This window comes from Salvelinus namaycush, chromosome 9 (assembly GCF_016432855.1).
Source record: "Salvelinus namaycush isolate Seneca chromosome 9, SaNama_1.0, whole genome shotgun sequence".
In the NCBI taxonomy this organism is placed as follows: Eukaryota; Metazoa; Chordata; class Actinopteri; order Salmoniformes; family Salmonidae; genus Salvelinus; species Salvelinus namaycush.
This window is the reverse complement of record NC_052315.1, coordinates 2,168,411-2,184,940: the sequence shown is the minus strand read 5'-3', so window position 1 is coordinate 2,184,940 and position 16,530 is coordinate 2,168,411. Positions and strand designations below refer to the sequence as shown.

Below are 16,530 nucleotides of genomic sequence, written 5' to 3'. Positions count from 1 at the left end.
TCGCTGCAGGCGCCAGCACCTTCTCCATGACTCACCTGAGAGGTCGACCACCGCTTCCTGACTGGACACGGCTCCCTTCTCTATAAACAGCTCATTAAAGTAGTCGCTGCAGGGGGCCAGCACCTTCTCCATGTCTCACCTGAGAGGTCGACCACCGCTTCCTGACTGGACACGGCTCCCTTCTCTATAAACAGCTCATTAAAGTAGTCGCTGCAGGGGGCCAGCACCTTCTCCATGACTCACCTGAGAGGTCGACCACCGCTTCCTGACACGGCTCCCTTCTCTATAAACAGCTCATTAAAGTAGTCCCTGCAGGGGGCCAGCACCTTCTCCATGTCTCACCTGAGAGGTCGACCACCGCTTCGTGACACGGCTCCCTTCTCTATAAACAGCTCATTAAAGTAGTCGCTGCAGGGGGCCAGCACCTTCTCCATGTCTCACCTGAGAGGTCGACCACCGCTTCGTGACACGGCTCCCTTCTCTATAAACAGCTCATTAAAGTAGTCGCTGCAGGGGGCCAGCACCTTCTCCATGTCTCACCTGAGAGGTCGACCACCGCTTCCTGACTGGACACGGCTCCCTTCTCTATAAACAGCTCATTAAAGTAGTCGCTGCAGGGGGCCAGCACCTTCTCCATGTCTCACCTGAGAGGTCGACCACCGCTTCCTGACTGGACACGGCTCCCTTCTCTATAAACAGCTCATTAAAGTAGTCGCTGCAGGGGGCCAGCACCTTCTCCATGACTCACCTGAGAGGTCGACCACCGCTTCCTGACTGGACACGGCTCCCTTCTCTATAAACAGCTCATTAAAGTAGTCGCTGCAGGGGGCCAGCACCTTCTCCATGTCTCACCTGAGAGGTCGACCACCGCTTCATGACTGGACACGGCTCCCTTCTCTATAAACAGCTCATTAAAGTAGTCGCTGCAGGGGGCCAGCACCTTCTCCATGTCTCACCTGAGAGGTCGACCACCGCTTCGTGACACGGCTCCCTTCTCTATAAACAGCTCATTAAAGTAGTCGCTGCAGGGGGCCAGCACCTTCTCCATGTCTCACCTGAGAGGTCGACCACCGCTTCGTGACACGGCTCCCTTCTCTATAAACAGCTCATTAAAGTAGTCGCTGCAGGGGGCCAGCACCTTCTCCATGTCTCACCTGAGAGGTCGACCACCGCTTCATGACTGGACACGGCTCCCTTCTCTATAAACAGCTCATTAAAGTAGTCGCTGCAGGGGGCCAGCACCTTCTCCATGACTCACCTGAGAGGTCGACCACCGCTTCCTGACTTGACACGGCTCCCTTCTCTATAAACAGCTCATTAAAGTAGTCGCTGCAGGCGGCCAGCACCTTCTCCATGACTCACCTGAGAGGTCGACCACCGCTTCCTGACTGGACACGGCTCCCTTCTCTATAAACAGCTCATTAAAGTAGTCGCTGCAGGGGGCCAGCACCTTCTCCATGACTCACCTGAGAGGTCGACCACCGCTTCGTGACACGGCTCCCTTCTCTATAAACAGCTCATTAAAGTAGTCGCTGCAGGGGGCCAGCACCTTCTCCATGACTCACCTGAGAGGTCGACCACCGCTTCGTGACACGGCTCCCTTCTCTATAAACAGCTCATTAAAGTAGTCGCTGCAGGTGGCCAGCACCTTCTCCATGTCTCACCTGAGAGGTCGACCACCGCTTCGTGACACGGCTCCCTTCTCTATAAACAGCTCATTAAAGTAGTCGCTGCAGGGGGCCAGCACCTTCTCCATGTCTCACCTGAGAGGTCGACCACCGCTTCCTGACTGGACACGGCTCCCTTCTCTATAAACAGCTCATTAAAGTAGTCGCTGCAGGGGGCCAGCACCTTCTCCATGTCTCACCTGAGAGGTCGACCACCGCTTCCTGACTGGACACGGCTCCCTTCTCTATAAACAGCTCATTAAAGTAGTCGCTGCAGGTGGCCAGCACCTTCTCCATGACTCACCTGAGAGGTCGACCACCGCTTCCTGACTGGACACGGCTCCCTTCTCTATAAACAGCTCATTAAAGTAGTCGCTGCAGGGGGCCAGCACCTTCTCCATGTCTCACCTGAGAGGTCGACCACCGCTTCCTGACTGGACACGGCTCCCTTCTCTATAAACAGCTCATTAAAGTAGTCGCTGCAGGTGGCCAGCACCTTCTCCATGACTCACCTGAGAGGTCGACCACCGCTTCCTGACTGGACACGGCTCCCTTCTCTATAAACAGCTCATTAAAGTAGTCCCTGCAGGCGGCCAGCACCTTCTCCATGACTCACCTGAGAGGTCGACCACCGCTTCATGACTGGACACGGCTCCCTTCTCTATAAACAGCTCATTAAAGTAGTCGCTGCAGGGGGCCAGCACCTTCTCCATGACTCACCTGAGAGGTCGACCACCGCTTCGTGACACGGCTCCCTTCTCTATAAACAGCTCATTAAAGTAGTCGCTGCAGGGGGCCAGCACCTTCTCCATGTCTCACCTGAGAGGTCGACCACCGCTTCCTGACTGGACACGGCTCCCTTCTCTATAAACAGCTCATTAAAGTAGTCCCTGCAGGGGGCCAGCACCTTCTCCATGTCTCACCTGAGAGGTCGACCACCGCTTCGTGACACGGCTCCCTTCTCTATAAACAGCTCATTAAAGTAGTCGCTGCAGGGGGCCAGCACCTTCTCCATGTCTCACCTGAGAGGTCGACCACCGCTTCCTGACTGGACACGGCTCCCTTCTCTATAAACAGCTCATTAAAGTAGTCGCTGCAGGGGGCCAGCACCTTCTCCATGTCTCACCTGAGAGGTCGACCACCGCTTCCTGACTGGACACGGCTCCCTTCTCTATAAACAGCTCATTAAAGTAGTCGCTGCAGGGGGCCAGCACCTTCTCCATGACTCACCTGAGAGGTCGACCACCGCTTCCTGACTGGACACGGCTCCCTTCTCTATAAACAGCTCATTAAAGTAGTCGCTGCAGGGGGCCAGCACCTTCTCCATGTCTCACCTGAGAGGTCGACCACCGCTTCATGACACGGCTCCCTTCTCTATAAACAGCTCATTAAAGTAGTCGCTGCAGGGGGCCAGCACCTTCTCCATGTCTCACCTGAGAGGTCGACCACCGCTTCCTGACTGGACACGGCTCCCTTCTCTATAAACAGCTCATTAAAGTAGTCCCTGCAGGGGGCCAGCACCTTCTCCATGTCTCACCTGAGAGGTCGACCACCGCTTCATGACTGGACACGGCTCCCTTCTCTATAAACAGCTCATTAAAGTAGTCGCTGCAGGCGGCCAGCACGGCCTTGTGAGCCCTGTGCTCCTCCCCCTCGATCAGCAGCGTGATGTCACAGAACTGGTTGTCGAGGCGCTGCTGGTTCAGCTTGTCCAGCATCGTCTGACCGTGTCTGGGAAGGTACTGCTTCACCACGCCCTTACTGTCCACCTGCAACACAATACAGGGAGCAATGACTACTGTCCTCCTGGATAGATAACACAGGGAGTCATGACTACTGTTCTCCTGGAACACTAGACAGAGCGAGAGAGACCTAAGACAACACTAGACACAGAGAGAGAGACCTAAGACAACACTAGACAGAGAGAGAGAGACCTAAGACAACACTAGACAGAGAGAGAGAGACCTAAGACAACACTAGACAGAGAGAGAGAGACCTAAGACAACACTAGACAGAGAGAGAGAGACCTAAGACAACACTAGACAGAGAGAGAGAGACCTAAGACATCACTAGACAGAGAGAGAGAGACCTAAGACAACACTAGACAGAGAGAGAGAGACCTAAGACAACACTAGACAGAGAGAGAGAGACCTAAGACAACACTAGACAGAGAGAGAGAGACCTAAGACAACACTAGACAGAGAGAGAGAGACCTAAGACAACACTAGACAGAGAGAGAGAGACCTAAGACAACACTAGACAGAGAGAGAGAGACCTAAGACAACACTAGACAGAGAGAGAGAGACCTAAGACAACACTAGACAGAGAGAGAGAGACCTAAGACAACACTAGACAGAGAGAGAGAGACCTAAGACAACACTAGACAGAGAGAGAGAGACCTAAGACAACACTAGACAGAGAGAGAGAGACCTAAGACAACACTAGACAGAGAGAGAGAGACCTAAGACAACACTAGACAGAGAGAGAGAGACCTAAGACAACACTAGACAGAGAGAGAGAGACCTAAGACAACACTAGACAGAGAGAGAGAGACCTAAGACAACACTAGACAGAGAGAGAGAGACCTAAGACAACACTAGACAGAGAGAGAGAGACCTAAGACAACACTAGACAGAGAGAGAGAGACCTAAGACAACACTAGACAGAGAGAGAGAGACCTAAGACAACACTAGACAGAGAGAGAGAGACCTAAGACAACACTAGACAGAGAGAGAGAGACCTAAGACAACACTAGACACAGAGAGAGAGAGACCTAAGACAACACTAGACACAGAGAGAGAGAGACCTAAGACAACACTAGACACAGAGAGAGAGAGACCTAAGACAACACTAGACACAGAGAGAGAGAGACCTAAGACAACACTAGACACAGAGAGAGAGAGACCTAAGACAACACTAGACACAGAGAGAGAGAGACCTAAGACAACACTAGACACAGAGAGAGAGAGACCTAAGACGACAGAGAGAGAGAGACCTAAGACAACACTAGACAGAGAGAGAGAGACCTAAGACAACACTAGACAGAGAGAGAGAGACCTAAGACAACACTAGACAGAGAGAGAGAGACCTAAGACAACACTAGACAGAGAGAGAGAGACCTAAGACAACACTAGACAGAGAGAGAGAGACCTAAGACAACACTAGACAGAGAGAGAGAGACCTAAGACAACACTAGACACAGAGAGAGAGAGACCTAAGACAACACTAGACACAGAGAGAGAGAGAGACCTAAGACAACACTAGACACAGAGAGAGAGAGAGACCTAAGACAACACTAGACACAGAGAGAGAGAGACCTAAGACAACACTAGACACAGAGAGAGAGAGACCTAAGACAACACTAGACACAGAGAGAGAGAGACCTAAGACAACACTAGACACAGAGAGAGAGAGACCTAAGACAACACTAGACACAGAGAGAGAGAGACCTAAGACAACACTAGACAGAGAGAGAGAGACCTAAGACAACACTAGACACAGAGAGAGAGACCTAAGACAACACTAGACACAGAGAGAGAGAGACCTAAGACAACACTAGACACAGAGAGAGAGAGACCTAAGACAACACTAGACACAGAGAGAGAGACCTAAGACAACACTAGACACAGAGAGAGAGAGACCTAAGACAACACTAGACACAGAGAGAGAGAGACCTAAGACAACACTAGACACAGAGAGAGAGAGACCTAAGACAACACCAGACACAGAGAGAGAGACCTAAGACAACACCAGACACAGAGAGAGAGACCTAAGACAAGACAGAGAGAGAGACCTAAGACAACACTAGACAGAGAGAGAGAGACCTAAGACAACATTAGACAGAGAGAGAGAGACCTAAGACAACACTAGACAGAGAGAGAGAGACCTAAGACAACACTAGACAGAGAGAGAGAGACCTAAGACAACACTAGACAGAGAGAGACCTAAGACAACACTAGACAGAGAGAGAGAGACCTAAGACAACACTAGACAGAGAGAGAGAGACCTAAGACAACACTAGACACAGAGTGAGAGACCTAAGACAACACTAGACACAGAGTGAGAGACCTAAGACAACACTAGACAGAGAGAGAGAGACCTAAGACAACACTAGACAGAGAGAGACCTAAGACAACACTAGACAGAGAGAGAGAGACCTAAGACAACACTAGACAGAGAGAGAGAGACCTAAGACAACACTAGACACAGAGAGAGAGACCTAAGACAACACTAGACAGAGAGAGACCTAAGACAACACTAGACAGAGAGAGAGAGACCTAAGACAACACTAGACAGAGAGAGAGAGACCTAAGACAACACTAGACACAGAGTGAGAGACCTAAGACAACACTAGACACAGAGCGAGAGACCTAAGACAACACTAGACACAGAGAGAGAGACCTAAGACAACACTAGACACAGAGAGAGAGACCTAAGACAACACTAGACACAGAGAGAGAGACCTAAGACAACACTAGACACAGAGAGAGAGACCTAAGACAACACTAGACACAGAGAGAGAGACCTAAGACAACACTAGACACAGAGAGAGAGACCTAAGACAACACTAGACAGAGAGAGAGAGACCTAAGACAACACTAGACACAGAGAGAGAGACCTAAGACAACACTAGACACAGAGAGAGAGACCTAAGACAAGACAGAGAGAGACCTAAGACAACACTAGACAGTATAGTATCAGTAAAGAGGCCATATCCCCCCATAAAATACAACAACACTGACAAAGACCAGTTCGTGTTTAGCCACAGTCCTGGGGCTCTTGGTCTTGTGATGAATGGAAGTCACCAAGTCCATCTCGTCGTCCTCCTCCTCATCCTCCTCGTCACTGGCTGGGGTTGTGACCCTCCTCGGTCTCCCCGGTCGGCCCACCAGTCTGGATCCGCTACGGTCCTCCGATAGCCCTCTCCGGTCCTGTCTGTTCTGGCACTGGCTACACTGCCTCATGTAGTCCTTCACCTGCTTCAGGATACCTGGGAGGGCACAGGGTTAATCACATTGATGTATGAAACAACGAACAGTATGCCTACACACTGAATGGTTTCAGTAGCTAGATGTATTGCCTTCATCGTTATGGTGCAGCAGTATGCCTACACACTGAATGGTTTCAGTAGCTAGATGTATTGCCTTCATCGTTATGGTGCAGCAGTATGCCTACACACTGAATGGTTTCAGTAGCTAGATGTATTGCCTTCATCGTTATGGTGCAGCAGTATGCCTACACACTGAATGGTTTCAGTAGCTAGATGTATTGCCTTCATCGTTATGGTGCAGCAGTATGCCTACACACTGAATGGTTTCAGTAGCTAGATGTATTGCCTTCATCGTTATGGTGCAGCAGTATGCCTACACAGTGAATGGTTTCAGTAGCTAGATGTATTGCCTTCATCGTTATGGTGCAGCAGTATGCCTACACACTGAATGGTTTCAGTAGCTAGATGTATTGCCTTCATCGTTATGGTGCAGCAGTATGCCTACACACTGAATGGTTTCAGTAGCTAGATGTATTGCCTTCATCGTTATGGTGCAGCAGTATGCCTACACACTGAATGGTTTCAGTAGCTAGATGTATTGCCTTCATCGTTATGGTGCAGCAGTATGCCTACACACTGAATGGTTTCAGTAGCTAGATGTATTGCCTTCATCGTTATGGTGCAGCAGTATGCCTACACACTGAATGGTTTCAGTAGCTAGATGTATTGCCTTCATCGTTATGGTGCAGCAGTATGCCTACACACTGAATGGTTTCAGTAGCTAGATGTATTGCCTTCATCGTTATGGTGCAGCAGTATGCCTACACACTGAATGGTTTCAGTAGCTAGATGTATTGCCTTCATCGTTATGGTGCAGCAGTATGCCTACACACTGAATGGTTTCAGTAGCTAGATGTATTGCCTTCATCGTTATGGTGCAGCAGTATGCCTACACACTGAATGGTTTCAGTAGCTAGATGTATTGCCTTTATCGTTATGGTGCAGCAGTATGCCTACACACTGAATGGTTTCAGTAGCTAGATGTATTGCCTTCATCGTTATGGTGCAGCAGTATGCCTACACACTGAATGGTTTCAGTAGCTAGATGTATTGCCTTCATCGTTATGGTGCAGCAGTATGCCTACACACTGAATGGTTTCAGTAGCTAGATGTATTGCCTTTATCGTTATGGTGCAGCAGTATGCCTACACACTGAATGGTTTCAGTAGCTAGATGTATTGCCTTCATCGTTATGGTGCAGCAGTATGCCTACACACTGAATGGTTTCAGTAGCTAGATGTATTGCCTTCATCGTTATGGTGCAGCAGTATGCCTACACACTGAATGGTTTCAGTAGCTAGATGTATTGCCTTTATCGTTATGGTGCAGCAGTATGCCTACACACTAAATGGTTTCAGTAGCTAGATGTATTGCCTTCATCGTTATGGTGCAGCAGTATGCCTACACACTGAATGGTTTCAGTAGCTAGATGTATTGCCTTCATCGTTATGGTGCAGCAGTATGCCTACACACTGAATGGTTTCAGTAGCTAGATGTATTGCCTTCATCGTTATGGTGCAGCAGTATGCCTACACACTGAATGGTTTCAGTAGCTAGATGTATTGCCTTTATCGTTATGGTGCAGCAGTATGCCTACACACTGAATGGTTTCAGTAGCTAGATGTATTGCCTTCATCGTTATGGTGCAGCAGTATGCCTACACACTGAATGGTTTCAGTAGCTAGATGTATTGCCTTCATCGTTATGGTGCAGCAGTATGCCTACACACTGAATGGTTTCAGTAGCTAGATGTATTGCCTTCATCGTTATGGTGCAGCAGTATGCCTACACACTGAATGGTTTCAGTAGCTAGATGTATTGCCTTCATCGTTATGGTGCAGCAGTATGCCTACACACTGAATGGTTTCAGTAGCTAGATGTATTGCCTTCATCGTTATGGTGCAGCAGTATGCCTACACACTGAATGGTTTCAGTAGCTAGATGTATTGCCTTCATCGTTATGGTGCAGCAGTATGCCTACACACTGAATGGTTTCAGTAGCTAGATGTATTGCCTTCATCGTTATGGTGCAGCAGTATGCCTACACACTGAATGGTTTCAGTAGCTAGATGTATTGCCTTCATCGTTATGGTGCAGCAGTATGCCTACACACTGAATGGTTTCAGTAGCTAGATGTATTGCCTTTATCGTTATGGTGCAGCAGTATGCCTACACACTGAATGGTTTCAGTAGCTAGATGTATTGCCTTCATCGTTATGGTGCAGCAGTATGCCTACACACTGAATGGTTTCAGTAGCTAGATGTATTGCCTTTATCGTTATGGTGCAGCAGTATGCCTACACACTGAATGGTTTCAGTAGCTAGATGTATTGCCTTCATCGTTATGGTGCAGCAGTATGCCTACACACTGAATGGTTTCAGTAGCTAGATGTATTGCCTTCATCGTTATGGTGCAGCAGTATGCCTACACACTGAATGGTTTCAGTAGCTAGATGTATTGCCTTCATCGTTATGGTGCAGCAGTATGCCTACACACTGAATGGTTTCAGTAGCTAGATGTATTGCCTTTATCGTTATGGTGCAGCAGTATGCCTACACACTGAATGGTTTCAGTAGCTAGATGTATTGCCTTTATCGTTATGGTGCAGCAGTATGCCTACACACTGAATGGTTTCAGTAGCTAGATGTATTGCCTTCATCGTTATGGTGCAGCAGTATACTCATCACGTCAATGACAAGGAGACATTTTGGACAACAAATGTCCGTTTCTGAAACACGGGGAGAGGTTGGTATTTTTATATTTATGCGTGGTGTGTTGACAAGAGGACCAGTGGTGTGGTGACAAGTGGACCAGTGGTGTGGTGACAAGTGGACCAGTGGTGTGTTGAACAAGTGGACCAGTGGTGTGTTGAACAAGTGGACCAGTGGTGTGTTGAACAAGTGGACCAGTGGTGTGTTGAACAAGTGGACCAGTGGTGTGTTGAACAAGTGGACCAGTGGTGTGTTGAACAAGTGGACCAGTGGTGTGTTGAACAAGTGGACCAGTGGTGTGTTGAACAAGTGGACCAGTGGTGTGTTGAACAAGTGGACCAGTGGTGTGTTGAACAAGTGGACCAGTGGTGTGTTGAACAAGTGGACCAGTGGTGTGTTGAACAAGTGGACCAGTGGTGTGTTGAACAAGTGGACCAGTGGTGTGTTGAACAAGTGGACCAGTGGTGTGTTGAACAAGTGGACCAGTGGTGTGTTGAACAAGTGGACCAGTGGTGTGTTGAACAAGTGGACCAGTGGTGTGTTGAACAAGTGGACCAGTGGTGTGCGGGTCAGCTGTTGGTTCACCCACAATTGCTAATAACCCGTATTATAACCCATATAACAACTTGTTAAATAACCCGTCCGCCCATCTAGATGTGATAAAGTGAAACCCGCTAATATAGAAAATGCGCCGTAGACTAGAGTCAGACAGTGCAACGATTTGTTTAATTTTTCCGAAAACATTGGGCTATTTTTGTTAGTCAACTTGTCTATAATTAGATACATGCAGCTTCTCTTCTGTCATATGCTGCCCTAGAAGAATAAATAGAACTAAAGAATGTCTTTGCTCCGCAAAAAAAAGTAGAGATAACAGAGAACCTCACCCGAATGTCATAAATCCATAGAATGGATGCGTCAATCTAGTTCGGTGAGGTTCTCTGTTATCTCTACTTTTTTGCAGAGCAAAGACGTTTAGGGACCGGGAAGAAAATGCAATAACTCTAAAAACTGAACTCTGTGCAAAATTTCCAAATGACAGTTTGATTGTTTTTGTTACATATTTATTCATAAAGTTCAAATATAGATTATAGAACACCATGTGAACAATTCTTGACATCATGATCTGTTTTTAGAAAATGTGATACTTCAGGATATTGGCAATGAGGCACTTTATCTATTTCCTCAGAGTCCGATGAACTCGTGGATACAATTTTTATGTCTCGGAGTCTAGCATGCTAGCAGATAGGCTTCAAGTTATTGCGCTACGGGTAACGCTAGTTAGCATTGTTTCACAAAACTACTTCTAAATTTCCATCATACTGGACACAGAGACAAAATGGCCAGGGCTCGGGTTTGAAGCTGAGCCATCTGCACGTCCTCTGCTGCGTGGTACAGTCATATCTGACTAAGATCATAACATGGTGTCAGAAGTGCTTTCAACCTCGTCAAATAGAAGGAGAGATTATTTCACAGAAAATAATAAAATGTCACTTGAGTTTTGTCGGAGTTGAGTGACGAAAAGTAGCTCACTGCTCTCTCACGGCTCTTCACTGAGCAGAGCAAGCGGACTCCCAAGTGGCGCAGCGGTCTAAGGCACTGCATTTCAGCTAGAGACGTCACTACAGACAACCTGGTTCGAATCCAGACGATCACAACCGGCCGTGATTGGGAGACCCATAGGGCGGCGCCCAGCGTAGTCTGAGTTTGGCCGGTTGTAGGCCGTCATTGTAAATAAGAATTTGTTCTTAACTGCCTAGTTGAATAAAGGTTCAATCAAAAAAGAAAGGGGGAAAAAACAGAGCTGTTGCGATGGATACTCAGAGAGCCATGCGCAGAGCGAGCTGCATGCAGGGAGTGAGAGGGGAGCAGCTAATGAATTAACTAATGGGGCGGGGAGAAGTTATTTCTGATTTCTGTTACGGCCGGGCCTTCAATTTCGCAGAGGCAATTGACCTGGGTAGGGCCTGAACAAAGGCCGTACAATATGAAGAGAACTGCAGTCGATGTATGGCAGCGTTGGCTATCAAAGCTCATGCGGCAGGTAGCCTACCGGTTAAGAGTGGTGGGCCAGAAACAGAAAGGTCGCTGGTCCGAATCCCCGAGCAGACTAGGTGGAAAAAAATATGCCGACGTGCCCTTGAGCAAAGCACTTGATCCTGTAAGTCGCTATGGATAAGAGCGTCTGCTAAATGACTAAAAATGTACATTGTAAAAACACGTCATCGGGTCTCATGGTCGTTTCTCGCCGAACTGTATATGTTCAGGTCGTCAAATCAAATCCTTCGATATGAAGTTGTTGTTTTTTTAAAGAACATTAAAACGTGTCATTTTCACGAGGTTGGAAGTAACAAGTTCAACTACTTAAGACGTTGTCTCTAATCTAGGTTGTGCATTTAGATTGAGAAAACGAACAACTAAAAAAGGAAGAATTTTTTTACTTCTCTCATTGACTCGGCCTGTTCGGCAAGCATTCACAGGAGTATCACGATGTGGCACCTCTGGGTTTAGAAACGGTGGCCTGAACGGTGCGGGCTTAGGATAAGGCTTAAAATCCATGCCTGTACGGGGCTCTACTACCCTTTATCTACGCAATATTTCATAACCCTAAACCCGCCTGCCCCACAGATATAACCATGGGGACTGCAGGTATGACTCAACCTGCACATAACTTAAAACTAAAATATTTAACTTTTTTGGGTAACCCACCAAATTCACATAGATATGAAAGTTAAAGATGTCATTCTCATTGAAAGCCAGTCTTGGTGGTGTATCTGTTCTGTGTACAATTTCTATGCTTCCCGTTTAGTTTTTGCTGTCTTTTAAATTCGGTTTGGTACACCAGCTTCAAATAGCTGAAAATACAACATTTAATATCTGAAAATACAAACCAATTATTCACAGCTGTTTAGATGGTGCAATGATTGTCTGTAGAATGACTTTGTTTTGTCACAAACTGAAATTAGGCGAACTATTAGAATTTTTGCAACCAGGAAATGGCGGAATGATTTCTGCATATTGCTCCTTTAAGCGTACCATACATTGATTGACCAATCAGACACCGGTTAACTAGCTAGCGAGCCATATGGCTAACAAACTGCGAAGGAAATATACCAGCTGGTGTTTTCTTTTACGCGTGTTCTCTGGCCTAATAAACAAAAAAGTGTCGCTAGATAATTTAGCTATAGAATTATATTTTACCTCTCCACCAATACTTCTGAGAAATGGATTCCCAAGTGTGATGCTGGTTGAGGTGCTCTTCTCCGGCGACAATGTGTGACTCGTCGATAAGTTCCTTCCTCCGACCAGCCTGCAACACCACTTCCAACTCGGTGAATTCATCCAGGCCTTTCTGTCTTCTCTGGTAGTACAGTGTGCCATTCCGCACGACATAGCAAGCGGCTGCTTTACGAATCTTTCTTTTAGTATTGCCATGGGTCCCTGGTGCGTACGGCTCCCGCTCATCAGTCAGATAGCGTCTGATGGCTAAGTAGCTTTCCTCGCACGACATAACCTTAATTATTCGCGCACACAACTAAAATTACGCTATTTATTTCGAAGAGAAAAGCATCTTCGAACTTGTAATTTTTAAATCCGTATAAGTGCCACATAATATACAAAAAAAACAATATTTCTGGTTATTTTCGAAGGGGGAACGCAGTTCTTGACCGTGAGGGGTGGACTTGCATGAACAGACAAAATGGCTGCTGCACAACCGGATGTGGCGTGAGAAATGGCGGAAGAGCAGAGATACTGTATGTAATGGCGAGGTAATCTTGTCTCCGCCCTAACAGTGTTAGTCGGTGTCCCGAAGGCAGGTGGTCTGCTTATCGTGGACAGATTAAAGCCTCTCGCTTCGCCTCGTCCTTCTTATTCTTTGAGGTTTAATGGCAGACTACAACCTACGGGTGTATTGACGCCACCTACTGTACAGGGTAAGGAAACAAAAATACTCATTTGGAGAGGGGCAGAGGTCTGATACCAACAGGCTGTTCTCTCCCATACCGTCAGGCAGCGGTCTGATACAGTTTCTATATACACTGAGTATACAGTTATGAGAACACCTATTTAATATTGAGCTGCTTGCTTAGCGAGTACCACTTCCTCCCGATTTAGCCCATACCTGGCGTGAACTCGAGGCCTCTGCCTCACAAACACACACAACTGCCCCCCTCAAGTGTCTTATCCGATCGCTCCACCTCAAAAGCTAGCTAATGAGGCGATGCAAGAGGGACACTTCAGGCTTAGGAGTAAGTTCCCCATCTGCTACACTAACACACATCACAGCTGCTGCTACCAGATTCTTATAGTTTGTCCATTTTATACTTTATTTTACATTTAGAAAGAGAATAACGACATGACAATAAACAATAGAGGGGGGGTCGCCTGGGTCCTACCAGGAAACGCAGGACACTCAGCGAGCCCTGCCATAGCAAGCCAGGCATCATGTGTGGCCAGGCAGGAGTCAAGCGTGGGGGGGTACAGTTCACAAACAAATACAGGCCATTAATATATTAGGCTCTTTGATATACATATGACATATTAAAAAAAATATATATATTTATCTTTTATTGAATTAACTAACTATATTTAACTTTTATACTGTCCCAGAGACCATCTAGACCAGAGTCCTGCAGGGCCGATGCCGCTCTTTCCGTACTCAATAAATCCACGAATTCCCTTAACCAAATGTCCATGCTGAACCACTGAGGTTTACACTGTTTCCAATTCATTAGTATTGTTCGTTTGACCGATAGGAAGGTCAGTGCAATGATGCGTGGCTCTAGGTTGGATATTGTCCACCCTACTTCCTAGCAAGCACACTACAGAACAAAGTGGAATACATGCGTTCAAAATTAAAGACACAATATCAACTACTTCTGTCCAAAAAAATTTGACGGCCGGACATTTCCAGAACAGATGCATTAGTTTACCAACCTCACCGCAGCTATGCCAAATCTGAAAGGCTTTGATATTTTTTCTTTCAACAAGTGAGGTTTTATATAAGCCCTATGTAAGAACTTCATTTGAATAATTATATACCTTACACAGTTGCATATTGCTAGTGTTTTTCCATATTGCATCCCACTGTACTGCGGTGAGAGATACACACATGTCTTGTTCCCAAGGTAACGGAGTAGGGATGTTGCTGTTTGGGGAGGAGAGGCCAACCAGGAAACCGTTCCTTTCCCATTAGCTGCACCCCTCAGTGTGTTTGGGGAGGAGAGGCCAACCAGGAAACCCTTCCTTTCCCATTAGCTGCACCCCTCAGTGTGTTTGGGGAGGAGAGGCCAACCAGGAAACCCTTCCTTTCCCATTAGCTGCACCCCTCAGTGTGTTTGGGGAGGAGAGGCCAACCAGGAAACCGTTCCTTTCCCATTAGCTGCACCCCTCAGTGTCCATCACACATTTAGATCCCACATCAATTGAGTAAATATATTTTATTATTGATTTGAGCTGCAAATAAGGTAGAAATGCCATATCGATCAGACCAAACTCTGCTCTACCAACTCTTTAAATGGTTTCATATCACCTTCGTTTACGACCTGCCCCACCTGACTGATGTTTTGGCGTTGCCAGGTAATATTAGCCAATGTCTTTCTCCCTGCAGTAAACAAGAGGTTGTTCCCTATTGGACATGAAGGGAGAGATGCTCCACTGATAGATATCATTTTATGAAGTATCTTTGCCACTTCACACGAAAACTCAAGCAGTGGGTTATCTATCTTACAGTAGAACTTGTTGTAATAGCATAATGATTTCTATGTTCTGTTACAATGTGTTCCTCTAACCACTCCCAGCTGCCTACTATTCCCCATTTGTATAACCCATGACAAGCATATAACCCATGACTGGCATTATAAGACTTCATAACGGCATGACAATGGGCATCTGGCATTATAAGACTTCATAACGGCATGACAATGGGCATCTGGCATTATAAGACTTCATAATGGCATGACAATAGGTATCTGACATTATAAGACTTTATAACGGCATGACAATGGACATCTGGCATTATAAGACTTCATAACGGCATGACAATGGGTATCTGGCATTAGAAGACTTCATAACGGCATGACAATGGGCATCTGGCATTATAAGACTTCATAACGGCATGACAATGGGTATCTGGCATTATAAGACTTAATAACCACATGACAATGGGTATCTGGCATTATAAGACTTAATAACCACATGACAATGGGTATCTGGCATTATAAGACTTCATAACAGCATGACAATGGGTATCTGACATTATAAGACTTAATAACCACATGACAATGGGTATCTGGCATTATAAGACTTCATAAGGCGGCAGGGTAGCAGGGTAGCCTAGTGGTTAGAGCATTGGGCTAGTAACCGAAAGGTTGCAAGTTCAAATCCCCGAGTTGACAAGGTACAAATCTGTCGTTCTGCCCCTGAACAAGGCAGTTAACCCACTGTTCCTAGGCCGTCATTGAAAAAAAAAAAATAAGAGTTTGTTCTTAACTGACTTGCCTAGTTAAATAAAAAAAGGTTAAATGTAAGTCGCTCTGGATAAGAGCGTCTGCTAAATGACTTAAATGTAATGTAAATGTAATAACGGCATGACAATGGGTATCTGACATTATAAGACTTAATAACCACATGACAATGGGTATCTGGCATTATAAGACTTAATAACCACATGACAATAGGTATCTGACATTATAAAACCACTAATACAAATAAAGATGAGGACCAACTTTATATATATATTTCCACAAAAAGCCAGAAAATAAACGATGTATCTCTTTAAACCAGTACTGAGGGAACTGAAGTGGTATAGCTGACATAAGGAACGATAGTCATCTTTATCACCTTTACCCCATAGTGATAACGATAGAACTGTCCATCTCCTATAAACCATTAGAGATGACATTAAGAGACCTTGTCCATTTACATTAAATATCTTATTGATCGGTAACCTGATATTTCTCCCTAGGTATTTGAGACCTTGTGGTTTTCATATGAAGGGAGCAGTACCACGGTGGGTTGAAAAGGTGCAGTCTCCCTCCTATTCACTTTATATCCAGAACAGTATATAAATCATGATATAGATCCAGAACATGAGCCAAATGC

General features: G+C 46.2%; 1 pseudogene; it reads right to left on the bottom strand.

The window, feature by feature from the left end:
• LOC120053607 overlaps window positions 1-13,107 on the bottom strand; it is a 35,606-nt pseudogene extending 22,499 nt beyond the window's left edge.
• Between the last annotated feature and the right edge of the window lie 3,423 nt (window positions 13,108-16,530).